At 59.3% G+C, this 15,027-nt stretch overlaps 1 protein-coding gene across 1 annotated transcript in view; it reads left to right on the top strand.

Moving 5' to 3' along the window:
• Positions 1-15,027, top strand: part of SHANK3 (SH3 and multiple ankyrin repeat domains 3) — a 323,589-nt gene that overhangs the window by 307,857 nt on the left and 705 nt on the right. The gene's annotated exons all lie outside the window — the stretch shown is intronic.

The raw sequence follows: 15,027 nt of genomic DNA, 5'->3' as shown, positions 1-15,027 counted from the left end.
TCCCATCCTTCAGGCTTTGGCTGTCCAATCCATGCGATTATGAGTGTCCCATTTCCCGTGGCAAACACACGAACGGAACCTCAGCCTCTGCGGAGCGTCCCCCCCTCCGCTGGCCCCCAGACCCCCGTGTCGGCCATTCCCGGGGTGTCCTCGCTGCCCCCGGGGTCCGCAGCAGCCGGAGCTCCGTGCCATCGGCCATTCCCCGCGTCCCCCTTCCCCGGGGCTGCCCGGGGCTCAGCCCCCCGCCCCAGACGGCTCTGCCGTCCCCACCACGGGGGCCGTGTCACCGCAGCCCCCCTGTCCCCACGGCGCGGGGGGCCCTGCCGAGGCGCCTGCGAGGTGGCCGGGGTCCTGCCGTGACGAAGTCCGTTCGCTCTTCTCCGTCTTGTTGCCGTCCCGGACCGGAGCTAACATTCTCTCTCATTGCCTCTCTTCCTGCTCTCCATCTGCATGTCCGCGCTGCTCTGTCTAGAACCGCCTCTGGCCTCCGGAGGGTGGGCGAGTTGTGTAAGTGAGCATGTTCTCATCCCATAGCAGCCTCACCTCGTCTCCCCCCGACCCGCTCCCCGCTCTCCCGCCGCCCCGGCTGGCCCAGAGCGGGCGGCGGGGCTTGCTCTGGCATGTGAGTGTCACCCCCCCCGTCCCATCCCGCCCCGCTGTGTCCCGGTAGCATGTCCGTGTCCCCGTGCTGTGATGTCTGTGCTGCTGCTCCTAGGTGATGACTGAGGAAATTCCCTCGGGCTTCCATGGCATTCCCACCACGGCCCGGATGAGACTGGGGGCTCCCGGTGTGGCTGCCTGGGGAGGGGGACACCCAGCAAGGGCTGAGCAGGGGCAGGGTCCCCTTGGCAAAACTCAGCCCCGCGGGGAGGGACCCATCACAGGTGAGGAAGGACCCCAGCAAGGGTGGGGATGGACCCAGCAAGGATGAGGATGGACCCCAGCAAGGGTGAGGATAGACCCCATCATAGATGAGGATGGACCCCAGCAAGGGTGAGGAGGGACCCCAGCAAGGGTGGGGGTGGACCCCATCATGGATGAGGATGAACACCAGCAAGGGTGGGGATGGACCCAGCAAGGGTGAGGAGGGACCCAGCGAGGATGGGAATGGACCCAAGCAAGGGTGAGGAGAGACCCCATCATGGATGAGGAGGGACACCAGCATGGGTGGAGATGGACCCCAGCAAGGGTGAGGGTTCACCCCAATCATGGGTGCAGAGGGACCCATCAAGGGTGAGGAGGGACCCCACAAGGGTGGGGAGTCTGAGCCAGCTGCCACCCCAGGTGGAAATGTCCCCTTTTGAGCCCCAGCAGCTCCCCCTGTGCAGTCGATGCACCAGGCTCCCCCTTCCCTGCAGGTTTGTGACTTCCCAGTCATAGGGTGTCCCTCGGTCACCGTCTGGAGCAAAACTCCCATCAGGCAGAGGAGGTGGCACCTTGGGCTCTTGCTGCCCTGGGATCATGCAGCCATCCCAAACTGGGGCTCAGCTGCCCCACAGGGAGAGGGTCTGGAGGAGACCAGAGCACATTGCTGCCTTCCAGCAGGCACCCCAGGACCACAGGAGCTCCAGCCTGGTGACCCACAGCAGGTGACATACTATGTCCCCAGGGGGGGTCACTGTTGGCACAAACTTAAACCATGGACAAGTGTTCACCTGGGACAGCGTAGGAAAGTCAGGGTACAGAAAACTGACCTCCCCACTTCTCCTGAACTGGTTAATGACTGCCACTGGAGCAGTCCTTGCTGCAGAGCTCCTTGGCCACGTCCCCAGCAGCTCTCAGTGTCCTTGCTGGCAAAGCTCCTTGGCCATGACCCCAGGAGGTCTTGCTGTCAGCAGAGCTCCTTGGCCATGACCCCAGGAGGTCTTGCTGTCAGCAGAACTCCTTGGCCATGTCCCCAGGAGGTCTCAGTGTCCTTGCTGGCAGAGCTCCTTGGCCATGTCCCCAGGAGGTCTCAGTGTCCTTGCTGGCAGAGCTCCTTGGCCATGTCCCCAGCAGGTCTCCAGAGCCACCAGAGCTGCTGGAATCCCTCCTCAGGCCCGTGGCTGAGGAGCTGTGGGCACTCACCAGGCTGGAGCAGGCAGTGAGACCCCGAGAGAGGCCATTCCCATCTGCACGGGGTCACTTGGGCTGAGTGGCAGGGTCCCTGTCCCTCACTGAGAGGTCACCTGCAGGCCTGGATGGGCACTGGGGGGTTGGAGCTGTGGCACGTGCCCTTTGCCTGGGTGCCCACCAGGTGAATTTCCCCAGCGTGCATGGCCAGCCCCGTGCTCCCGGTTGTGCTTCTTCCGTGTCTGTCCGTCCGTCCTGGTGCTCTGTTCCCGTAGTGTTATGACAGTAGCTGCTACATCCCTGTCGCTTCCACGTGTGACCCCAACCCCGGAGCCCGCGCAGAGCTCTGGGCAGTCTCATGTTTGATTTTTTACTTGTCCTTTTCTGCCAAGTGCTGGATTTCCCAGTCTGCCCACCCCTCCTGGTGCCCAGCCGGACGGGGCCTGTCCCGGGAGAGCAGGATGGCAGCGCTAGGAGACTCCTCCTGCCCGATGCCGCTGGGTCGGTGGGGGCTGCCAACGGCTCCCCGGCCACCTTCCCCAGGGGCCGGCTCTGCTCCAGCCCCGGGCTGAGGCACGGGCTGGTTAAAGCAGAGGTGGGGGGCACTCAGCAGCCATCTGGCCCCACTTCGGTCCTTCTGGTGGAGCGCAGGGTGGTTGTGGAGCCCCCAGGTGCGGGCAGGGATGGGGTGCTGCTCCGGCCGGAGCTGGGCACAGAGATGGGTGCAGGTTCTGCACAGCAAACGGTGGTCCATCTGCCTGTGGTGGGCGGCAGGGGGTCCTCATGCCATCGCATACGCCCGTGTCTCCATGCCTTCAGTCCTGTCGCTGGTTGTCGCAGAGCGTCCGCGTGTCGGGGTCGCTCCCGGGGGAGCTCGGCCGCACTGCGGGCACTGCGGGCTTTGGCTCGTCCCATGGCGTAGGAGGGGGCCGATTCCGCCTGCCCAGCCCGTCTTCAGCCCCCGCCCCGTCAGGAGGCTGCCCGGACGGGGCCGGGGGATGGTGGCTGGCTGTGCTGAATGGGAGCCGGCCGGTCCCCGTGCCGCTGAGCCGGCGTTTCAGACAATGGCCGTGCCTGCTCCCGTCCAGCACCGTCTGGCCCACCCTGGCCGTCAGCTGATGTTTCCCCTCGGCTGCACAGCACTCTTTGTGTCAAAGCTCTGGACATTGTTCCACCCGCGCCCGGTGTCCCTGCCCCATTCCCAGCGTCAGCTGCAGCCACCCTGCCTGGCCCCTGAGCCATGGCCCCCGGCCCCGGCCACCAGTCCTGGCCACCAGCCCCAACCCCCAGTCCCAAGCCCCAGGCATAGCCCCGGCAAGGGGCCAGCGCTGCCGATGGGCTGGGAGCCTTGGACAGGGCTGCCCAAAGAGGGCAGGGCAGGGGTAGGGGAGGGGTAGGGGAAGGGTAGGGTTAGGGTCATTAGGGGTAGGGTTAGGGTAAGGCTGAGGGTTAGGATTAGGTTAGGGGTTAGGGTCATTAGGGGTAGGGTTAGGGGTCAGGGTGATTAGGGGTAGGTTTAGGTGGTTAGGGTCATTCGGGGTAGGATCGTTAGGGTAGGGTTAGGGTCATTAGGGGTAGGATCGTTAAGGTGGGGTTAGCATCATTAGAGTTAGGGCAAAGTTAGGGGTTAGGGTTTGGGTTTGTGTTAAGATTAGGGTAGGAATAGGGTTTGAGTCATTAGGGGTAGGATCATTAGGGGTTCGGGCCATTAGGGGTAGGTTTAGGGTAAGGTCAGGAGGTTAGGGATTGAGTCAGGGTCATTAGGGGTAGGGTAGGGTTAGGGGTTAGGATAAGACTTAAGGTTAGGATTAGGGTCGTTAGAGTTAGGGGTTAGGGTTAGCGTCATTAGGGTTAGGGTCAGGGTCAGGGTTAGGGTTAGGATTAGGTTAGAGTTGGGGTCATCAGGGTTAGTTTCTGTTCTGGTCCAACAGGATCAGCAATGAACCTGATCCCCAATCCATGCTGGCCTTCACAGGTCCCTGCTTTGCTGAGCACCATTTAACATTTTTGCATTTACATCCCAGGCAGGTGTGGAGCTGGAAGCCCAGGGGGTTTTTAGGGCGCACAAGCGAGGAGACTCAGTTCTGCCCCGTGGGTTCAGGCACAGGAGTGCTCGCTGCTGGCTGGGGGCACGGCGTTACCTCCCTGTGTGCAATTAGCTGTTGTCTGGCCCTGGAGATTAACCTTCTCTGTCACCACCATTGAAACAGCGCTGGGCCACATTCCCCTCTCCTTCCCTGCGCCAAGGGTCAGGCGTTCGCTGCAGACTGGGATCGGTTTTCCCCTGCACCACAATTTGTCCCCTAAAATACAAAGCTTTTGCTTCCCGGCCCTGGCACCGGGCAGGAAGCGGAGCCGGGACCCGGGCTCAGGCCCTGGTTGTGGGTGAGATCCTCAGGGGAGCTGGCTCTGAAGGACAGCGATGGCGGCTCCGCTGAGCCCCCCGTGTCCGGCCACGCTGCCTCGGCCCTGCCCGAGCCCCAGGGCACCCTCCTGGGGGTCTCGAGCCCCAGATGCTGCTCTCTCTGCCCACAGTGAGACCATGCAGGTGCCTGGAGCCGCGTTCCCCTGCTCTCCCACACAGGCAGGGTGTCCCCAGAGGTCCCCATGGCCCATGCGGTGCCCACCGCCAGGGGTGACAGGAGAAGGGATGTGCCCTCTTGGCTCCCAGAGGGAATTTGGAATGGAAGAGCACACACAGATGTGCCCGCCCTCCCCCAGCTCGTCTGAGACCAGCAGGGAACAAGACATAGGAAGAGTCCCAAGTCATAGAATCAGAGAATGGTTTGGGTTGAAGGGACCTTAAAGCCCCCCCACCCAGTGCCACCCCCTGCCCTGGGCAGGGACACCTCCCACCACACCATGTTGCTCCAAGCCCCCTCCAACCTGCCCTTGAACCCCTCCAGGGATGGGGCAGCCACAGCTTAAACCCCCCCCAGTGCCACCCCCTGCCCTGGGCAGGGACACCTCCCACCACACCATGTTGCTCCAAGCCCCCTCCAACCTGCCCTTGAACCCCTCCAGGGATGGGGCAGCCACAGCTTCTCTGGCCAACCTGGGCCAGGCTCTCACCACCCTCCCACCAAACAAGTTCTTCCCCACAGCTCAGCTCCATCTCCCCTCTTGCAGGGTCCAACCCTTCCCCCTCCTCCTAGGGCTCCCCTCCCTCATCCAGAGTCCCTCCCCAGCTTTCCTGGAGCCCCCCCCTTGAGGGACTGGAAGGGGCTTCTCCAGAAATCACCACTGTTTTCTGGGGTAGATTTTCATACTCTGCTTAAAGTGATTAGACATGAATCCAGAAAATCATTCGTTAAACTTAGTGCAGCCTCCTCCAGGTCAGTCTGAGATGCTCCTCAGGTGAGAGAGCTTCATGCCCCGCTGTCCCTTCATCCTTTCCCAGAACTGACCCTGCTTTGAAGGCACCCACAGCTGAATGGACAGGTCCTCCCTTGTTGCTTCGGTCGGGTCCACACCATCTCCCAGCCTGACACATGTGCCTCCTCTTCCATCCATGTCCGCTTGCCTTCGCCTTCCCCGGGCTTGTCCGTTTTCCTGGGCCGTGCAGCGTGTCCCATCGTTGGTGTGCTCTGTGCCTGATGGTGTTCCCCGACCCTGCCCTCCCCCTGTGATGCACCAGGCTGGCTGCGAGGGTCAGACCAGGGCTGGACCCTGGACCTGCTGTGGTGGGTCGTGGCTCTCCCGATGGTACCCGCAGGGTCTCCTTCCAGCCAGAACCCTGCCTGGCTCTGCCCCTGTGGTGGAGCCACAGCAGCTCAGCCCAGAGTGGTTCAGGGGCTGTCACCCCGTGCTGGGGCTTGTAGGAAGTTATGGCTTCACCAACTTCATAGCTTACTCCTGTTTTTAAAAGTCATTCTCTCCCGCTGTGCTGTAGAGCATTCTCCCACGGGTAGCTCCCGTGCTCATGGAGCTTCTGGCCGCATCACTGCATGACCATCCCGGGGTCCTGAGTGGGCTCTGCAGACTGAGCTGGTCCTACACGATCTGGCATTAGGGTTTATTAAAAACTCGCATTGTTAAATGAGGGTCTCTGGCTGAACATCTGAACAGCAGCGCAGAGCTGGGCTGGTCACACCGATGGTCGCTACGTGTTCACCTTCTGCTTCAGCTGGAGGAATCAGCTCCCCCGTCTCTCTGTCAGCCCCAGAGCCAAGGAAGATGCTCAATCTGTGCCAGTTCTAGGACTTCTTCCCTGGCCGGCTCCTGCCATTAGCAGACAGAAGTCAGATCCTAAGGAGACCCAGGAACTCTAGAACTTCACTTCTTAGATGTAGAAACTGAAATCTCTCCCCTCTTTCCGTGTTGTAGTGTGGTGTGACGTGGATGGGGGAGGCTCTGGCTCTAACCAGTCCCTGTGCAGAGATGTCTCAGTGGTCCACATGCCTTCAGGCAGGGAGGTTTGTCCTCTACAGGCTCTTTCATTGTCCCCAGTGTCTTCCACTTCTCCAGCGTTGGCGGGTCTGCACTCATCCAGGGACAGAAATCTTGGGTGTGGTGGCTGAGCACCTCCAGCGACACGTGCAGGATGCTTTGGGTTCCTTGGCGTTCCCCTCCCCAGACAGACTATTCCAAGAGGATTGGTTGGGGTCAGTTGTCTTCTCAGTGGTTGGACACCGCAATGGGACATGAGCTGAAGGTTCTGAGTCTGAGGACACTTGGCTGGAGGAGCTGGGTTTGTTCCACACTCAATGCTCCTCAAGAAGGCCACTCTTGGGCAGATGAGCTTGTGCTCTCCTGCCGACTGCCCTGTCTCAGGAGCGAAGGCAGCAGTCCTTGGTCCAGGCTGTGGCTCAGGAGCTGGGCATCGGAGCTGTAGGAGAGGGATTATTAATATTGAGGAATTATTTCAGAGCAAGAAGTAAGACTTGGGTCTGGGCGTGTTTTTCAGAGAAAAATATACCAGCGGTGAAGAGCAGAAGTAGATTGTTGGTTTTGTTGGTTTTCAGTGTGAAAAAAGGTTAAGAGCAGACAGGAAGATTTTTTATAGCAGGGTCCCATTTAATTTAATAGATTTGTTAGTTGTATAAAACCCGCTGTAATTAATGAAAATTAATGATTCACAGAAAACATGGAGGTTTTGGGGGACATAGAACTTGGAGAGGCCAGTGAAGAACTAGAAGGAAACTCTCCAAGCTAAATGAGTGCCTTGCATGAGACAGCTCAGAGCTAATAAATATGAGGAGATGGGCAGCTGAGGGCAAGAGCTGGATTCCGTGGGCCAAAGAGCACGGTCCCCATGAGCTGTGACCATCTGATGGTGGCAACCTTCCTGATGCCTCCAGTGCTCTCTGCACCACAGGCAGTGTGGAGAGAGAGCTGACACGGAAGGCTCCAGGAAAGCTGGGGAGGGACTCTGGATGAGGGAGGGGAGCCCTAGGAGGAGGGGGAAGGGTTGGACCCTGCAAGAGGGGAGATGGAGCTGAGCTGTGGGGAAGAACTTGTTTGGTGGGAGGGTGGGGAGAGCCTGGCCCAGGTTGGCCAGAGAAGCTGTGGCTGCCCCATCCCTGGAGGGGTTCTCATGGTGTTGAGATGGAACTTCCCCTGGTCCAGTTGGTGCCCGTTCCCTCTTGGCCTGGCCCTGGGCACCACTGGGAAAAGCCTGGCCCCATCCTCCTGACGACCACTCTTGAAGGATTGCCAGGCCTTGAGCAGATCCCCCCTCCCTCTGCTCTTCTCCACACTAAACACACCCAAGTCCCTCAGCCTTTCCTCAGCACAGAGATGCTCTAGGCCCCTCACCATCTTGGCAGCCCTTTGCTCTGCCCTCTCCACCACTTCCCTGGCCTTCTGCAACTGGGGAGCCCATCCCAGGGAGGTCTCCCCAAAACGTGGACCTTTCCACTGGAAATGTTGTCTGGGCAGAATGTGAAGATTTGGGGTGTTTACCTGGGGTTCCCGGGCAGGTTCCAGGCTGGTCTGAATGGGCTCAGTGGGGCTGTTCTGTGGGGGGGGCACGAGCTCATTATACTGCACTTGTGCCAGTTGCATTTGGGAACCATCAGCTTTCTTCCTGCTGCACAGCGCAGTCGCCAGGCCCCTTCATAAGGTCTCTGACCCCTATGAAAGCTTTTTCGGGAAACATTAGACCATCTGCACAAGTCCAGCGCTGCCGAGCTGTCTGTGCCAGGAACAGCAGAGCGGTGCTGGAGGTAACCCAGCTGTGCAGACCAGAATCCATAGCACCAAGGTGCCTGACTCATAGGTCTCCATGCCGAACGCTGCCTGCAGGTTCCACCTGTATTTCTGCTCAGGAGACTCCATGCAGAAGTGTGACAGCCCTTTGAGTGACAAAATTTAGCAGATCTCTCCTGGTTTGCTTATAGAATCAGAGAATCAGAGAATGGTCTGGGTTGAAGGGACCTTAAAGCCCCCCCAGTGCCACCCCCTGCCCTGGGCAGGGACACCTCCCACCACACCATGTTGCTCCAAGCCCCCTCCAACCTGCCCTTGAACCCCTCCAGGGATGGGGCAGCCACAGCTTCTCTGGCCAACCTGGGCCAGGCTCTCCCCACCCTCCCACCAAACAAGTTCTTCCCCACAGCTCAGCTCCATCTCCCCTCTTGCAGGGGCAAACCCTTCCCCCTCCTCCTGGGGCTCCCCTCCCTCATCCAGAGTCCCTCCCCAGCTTTCCTGGAGCCCCCCTTGAGGGACTGGAAGGGGCTCCAAGGTGTCCCCGGAGCCTTCTCTTCTCCAGGCTGAACCCCCCCCAACTCTCTCAGCTCCCCCTCCCAGCAGAGGGGCTCCAGCCCTCCCAGCATCTCCGTGGCCTCCTCTGGCCCCGCTCCAATAAGTTCGTGTCCTTCTTGTGCTGAGGCCTCCAGAACTGGACACCGTGCTCCAGGTGGGGTCTCCCCAGAGCAGAGCCGAGGGGCAGCCCCCCCCCCCCGCCCTTGCCATGCTGGCCACGCTGCTTTTGATGATTTTGTGTTCATCTGAAGAGGAGCCCTTCCCGTGCTCCCTCAGCATCACCAGCCCCCAGACGCTGGTGGAGTCACTGCGCTGCCTGCGGGAGGGACAGTACATTGGGCACAATTAACCCCTCTTGTTTGTAGCCGTTTTTCAGGTGTTCCCTCGCAGCATCCCATTGTTTTTCTCCCGTGAAAGGGAGGAACTCAGAAGGGCTAGATTTATCTTCCCTAATGAAAGTGCTGGCAGCGCTAGTGGAGTCCTGAGAAAAAAAATTGAAAGTGGGAAATTAGATGGCCTTCAGTGAAAACCCTTGTTCTCAGTAGTTCTTCAGATGAGCCTCACGCGCTGCTGGGCACCCTCTTCCCTGTGGGCTTTCTTTATGGGGACAAGTTCATCTTCTCCTTGGATCCTTTTTTCTGAGAGCCAGGAACAGATTTCTTGCCAAAATTCAGTAGTTCGGAAAGAGCAGAGGGTTGGTGAATGGTCCCTGAGAGGAGCTCATTGGTCTCCTGGTGACACGGCCACTGCCCGAGCAGGGGGCTGCTGCCCTGGGGGGGGGTCACTGGGCAGAACACACAGCGTGGGGGGCATGTACTGGTCCAGCCAGGACCACCCAGTTCTCCCCCTTCCCTACAGATGGGGAGGGCAAAGAGGAGGGGAAAGGAAAGGGGGAAAAAATCGTGGGTTGAGTTGAAGACAGTTTAATAGAACAATAACAGGAAAAAAAAAGGGGGGGGAAAATAATAATGGTAAAGATAAAGTGGAAGATGCAGTAACCCAGCACAAGTCACTCCCACCACCCGATGGTCGGTTCCCCAGCCCATCCCAGCAGGGATCACACGCTCCCACCCCCCGGCCACCCCCCGTTTCTCCACCAAGCCCAAGGTCTGTGGTACAGAACATCTCACTGGCCCTTCCATCCTTCTGTCCATGCTCCTCCCCAGCTTCTGTGGGAACCTGAGAAAGGTCCTTGAGGTATGAACATCACCCAGCAACAACTGAACCAATATGTGTTATTGACGCTCCTTTCATACCAAATCTGAAACACGGTCCCTGCTGGAAAGAAAACTCACTCAGTCCCGGGTGAAACCAGGACAGGAGAGAAGGGCTTTCCTGGCTCCTTCCTGACCAGGCTTCTCTTGGCCCTCTGGTCAAAAGGGCTTCCTGGAAGTTCTCTGAAGAAGCGTATTTCCTTCCAGCTTTTGAAAACTTGCCCGTGGACCTTCTCCACCGGGAGAAAACTCATCTGAACAGAGCCCGTCAGTCCGAGCTGGGGCAGGGATGGGGATGGGGAGTCCTGCTGTCCCCTGGACACCGTGAGAGCATCCACCCCGTGCCAGCGAGTGTAGGTCCTGTTTGGTGGTTGTGTTACTTCCACAGTGACTTGTAGCATGAGTGCTTCTGATTTTTGGTTTGAGAGCTATCTCGGGAGACCTTCTTTCCTTTCTGTGCTCCTCCCCTTCGTCCCCACTTGTCAGGGTCAGTTCTCATGAGACAATTCTGGAAGGCAAAATCTTTTCAAAGTGGGTGCTGTAGAGGTGTCCTGTCATCTGGGCATGCACCATTCCAGGCAGGAGGCCCCAGAGTGTCCATCTGCATTCCAAGCAAGGAGAGGGAGGATTAGTCTCCAGCCCTGGCCCTCAGGCACAGCCTGGCCATGGGCACAGCACCGAGCTCTGTGGTGGTGGAGAATCACCAGAGCAGTCTCATGTCTCACCAGTGAGCGAAGGTGGTTCATCACGGGCTGCGAGTCCTTTGTGCTGTTGTGAGGAATAGTGATGGAGAAGCTTTTGAAGGCCGGTACGAACACACCTGGAAGCCAAGAGCAGGAGCACAAAAGACTTGCCGAGGAGAAGGGGAGCATTTCTCTTTGGAGCAGTTAGAGGTGTGTTCCTCTGTTGCTGGGTCTGTCCTCGCTTTTGCAACCCTTGGAGAAATTTGGACCAGATACAGAGTTCAAAGGAAGAATCCTCATCCATTAGTGACTCATTCAAGAAATCTTCTTTTTAATACCTTCAGTGAAAGTAATCCCAGAAGGGTTAATTAGCTGTCCTACAAATGCATAATCCCTCTTTCGTGGGTTAGAACTTCCCTTTTCATCAGACTGGTGTTTCTTTGTGAGGCTGCTTCCCCTGAGACCCCTCCTCCCTCTTTGCTGGTTCCAGTCAGGTCCCGGCATGTGCTGTGGGCACCAATCAGGCCTTGTCTTCTGCCTCTCAAAAGACTTAATTTTTTCTGGCTAAGCTGAAGAAGAAATCCGGACAACCCATCTCCTGCTGCTGCCAGACTGCCACCACCGAGCTCTGCGGTACAGGGCTTGAGAGCTGCCACAGCCTGCATTTCAGGTGTTCAGAGAAGACAAGCTTGAAGGCAGCCCCATAACGGTGATCGGAGCTGCCACGTCCCACCTCACAGAGTTGGGCCACCTGTGGCCACCAGCAATCCCACCGTCTCTGGGCTGCTGGTCTGCCAAGGCCCGGCTGGAGCACCACCAGAAGCAGAAAGTGAAGAAAGCGTTTTGTTTTTCTTATTGAGCTCCCCAGTTACATTGACTTGATGTTGCCTAGAGGAGAAGCAGATGACACCGTAGCACTCACGAGGCCTGACAAAGCTGAAGTCCTCGAGAGCAGCACCCTGAGACATGGCAGCACTTGGCCTCAGCTGCTGCATCCCCGTCGGTGTGTGTTCCTCAGGCAAAGCTCATGACACACCAACACCAGCCTGCGGTCACGAGGAGCAGCGACCCAGGACCAAACCCTCTAAGCAGGTGTCATCACTGCACAAAGCGTGCAAGTCCTTGGCAGGGATGTGGTGCTGGGGTGAGCCATCACACCCAGAAGAACTTACCAGGCTTCGGAGCAGGGTGAAGGGCCTGTGACCGAATAGCTGGACCAGTGGCCCATAATGAAGTCAGCTTCCAGAGCTGGAGAGGACGTCAGAGACTGGTGGGCCATCTGCGTGGCTGGCAGAGCAGCACTGCTGACGGCGTGGAGAGGCAACGGCACGTTGCCAACAGTCCATTGCACTGGCCAAGCCCGATGTTCTGCAGAGGAGAGCAGACCTACAGACTACATCTGCTGGCCAGCCATGCCCAGAGAGGTCTCCTGTGGCACCAGCTGTCTCCTCTCTGCAAGCACATACCAGCTGTGGAGCTGATCCCTCTGTGGCTCCAGCAATCCCACTCCCCAGGAGCAGGAAGAGCCAACATCCCGGGTCCCAAAGACCTCCAAATCTAAAAGAAACTGCCGAGAGGCAGGGAGGCCTCGCCAATGATGTGGGTCTCTGTGGGACCCTCATCTCCACTGCTGGCAATGCCCACACTGCCAGACAGCCCTCGGGCATCCATCGCCCCGGTGAGGAGCACAGGGTGCTGCAGGGACTTGTCACCCTCCGCTGGAGTCTCCTCTCCCTTCACAGGCTCTGGCTGCAGCTCCCGCTCTGTCCCACCTCGGGTGGGTTAAACAAGCCTTGGGCACGTTGGCTGCCGTGTCTGCAGCCATTCCTACTCGTGGTCACCTTTCTTGAACACGAGTGACCAGAACCATGCTCAGCATTGCAAATATGGGTGTGTTGGTGTCTCCCCCAGCGACATGAATTCACCCTTAATTCTGTGAGAAACACACATCTTGGATCTTGCCTGTTTCTCTTGCCTTTCATAGAATCGTAGAATCATAGAATCACAGCTCAGCTCCATCTCCCCTCTTTTGGTGTCAAACCCTTCCCCCTCCTCCTAGGGCTCCCCTCCCTCATCCAGAGTCCCTCCCCAGCTTTCCTGGAGCCCCCCTTGAGGGACTGGAAGGGGCTCCAAGGTCTCCCCGGAGCCTTCTCTTCTCCAGGCTGAACCCCCCCAACTCTCTCAGCCTGTCCCACAGCAGAGGCCGTGCTGTGTTGGTGCCTCCCAGTCCCCCTCTCCTGGGATCTCCCAGAGCTCTCTCCCCCTCCATCGCTCCCAGTGGGGAGCTCTCTGCCAGCCCCCCAGGCAGGGCGCCGTGTCTTGCCCCGTCACTCTCCTGTCTCCTGTGCCGCAGCCCTCAAGGTCACTTGGCTCTTCCTCATCCGTATGGACGGCGCTTCCCAATTGTGATTCATCGTCAGGCTCCTTGATCACTGTCCTCCTCTCTGTGCCAGGCCAGCAGGGAGCAGGGCTGGGGGGGCTGTGCCAGAGCCCGCTCACCCTGAGCAGACCTTCACCTTCACGTTCAGCCCATCTCCTCGGAGCCATCTCTCTAAGAAGCCCTTAGTGCTCCTCAGCCCCCCAGAAGTGTGGGTCTGGTGGAGTGTGTGTGTTCCTGGCAGCATGACCTGTAGCCCTGGGGCTCCTCTGGCCAGCAGCAGGTTTTCCAGGGTGTCCATCTGTTCCCAGGGGGGGACCTGAGGTGGGGTGGCAGAGCTCGGAGGGCAGCAGGGCAGCAGGGGGGGTCCGTGCAGACAGCCCGAGGATGCTGCTGTGGTGACTGATGTCACATCCAGGAGCCAGGGAGCTGTGGTTTGGTGACATTTTGACCAGCAGAGTGACATTGCTGACCCAGACGGGTGGCCATGGACTATTTAGCCACGTGATAACCAGCCCAGCCCCAGTAACGATGGGCCTCTTGGCCCGGGGCTGTGCAGCCCTGAGGCAGCGAGGTCTTCCTCCCCTTCCTCCTCTCTCTGGCCCCCCCACAGCTGCAGCACGTCTGCGGTGGGGCTCCCCAGAGCTGCAGTGGGATGTGGGTCCCTGCTGAGAGCCCCCCTGGGAGCTGAGACCCCACCACGGAGCAGGGACCGAACCCCGGGATGGGTTGGGTTTAGCTGCCAGGACAGAGACCGCGTGGGAGCCCCAGGTCCCAGCTGTGTCCCCAGGTGCAGTCAGTGGTGGGTGCTTCTGGAGGGAGACCCCAAAGCAGGGCAGGGACAGAGCCAGGCCCAGCAGCGCCTTCCCTGCCCCCCCCCCCCCAGGCTGAGGCAGCTCATGGTGCTTGAAGGACTCATCCTCCATGACCTCACCCTCTCAGGTTTTAGATAGAGTCACAGAAGCGTAGAATCACCCAGGTTGGAAGGGACCTTTCAGATCATGGAGTCCAACCATGGACCCAGCACTGCCAAACCCACCCCTGACCCATGTCCCTCAGCACCACGTCTGCCCAGCTTTCAAATCCCTCCAGGGATGGGGACTCCACCACTGCCCTGGGCAGCCTCTGCCAAGGCTTCACAGCCCTTTCCATTAAGACATTTTCCCCAACATCCATCCTAAACCTCCCCTGGGGCAACTTGAGGCCGTTTCCTCTTGTCCCATGGCCTGTTCCTTGGGAGAAGAGACCGACCCCCACCTGATTCCATTTCTTCTCTCGTACCCAGGGCACTTGTTCGTGCCAGGGCAGGCAGGGAAGGCAGGAGGTGGTGGCGGAGGGAAGGTGTGTGTGCAGCCTGGATTGTCCCCATCAGGCTCTCGTCGTGGTGAGCAGTAGGGCCAAGTGCTGCAGGAGGGACTGTCCCCTGCCCAGCTCCATGGCCTGTCCCCACCATGACACAGGCTGAGGCCGGGGAGGTGGACATGGCTTAGTGCAAGGGGAAGAGCCATCCAGGCACCTCTGGGCTGCCTGAGCCCACACTGACCAGGGGTCACCCTCGGGTGAGGATCAGACCCTGCTGCCTCCATCCTCGGGGTGATGGGATGGTCCTTCCGTCCCCACTCTGCTCCTGGGGAGATGCCAGAAGGTTCCCTCTTCTCCCAGGGCTGTTTTGCTCCGAGTCCGTGGTGGGACCCATGAGCATGGGGATGTGGGGCAGTCAGTGAGGGGAGATGGGGTCCCCGATGGGAGACTGGGGCTTTGGTGCAGCTTGGGCAGGGCGAGGTGCAGGCTGTTCAGCTGCAGCAGGTCTTGGTGTGTGCCCAGGGGCCACCTTCCTCCCGGGCAGGTGGCCAGGGGCTTCCGAGCGGCGGCGGCGGGGACAGGTCTGGCCGGGATCCGGAGATGCAGGAGATACTTGCTCGAACCTCTTCTACCTCCTCTGGAGCAGCCCCGGCAGGGCTCGCAAGGAAGTCTTGGCTGAGGAGCTCCGAGCCGT

The sequence above is a fragment of the Calidris pugnax genome, unplaced genomic scaffold (assembly GCF_001431845.1).
Source record: "Calidris pugnax isolate Ruff unplaced genomic scaffold, ASM143184v1 scaffold459, whole genome shotgun sequence".
In the NCBI taxonomy this organism is placed as follows: domain Eukaryota; kingdom Metazoa; phylum Chordata; class Aves; order Charadriiformes; family Scolopacidae; genus Calidris; species Calidris pugnax.
Note: the sequence above shows the minus strand (reverse complement) of the source record. Positions and strands in the feature narration are given on the sequence as shown.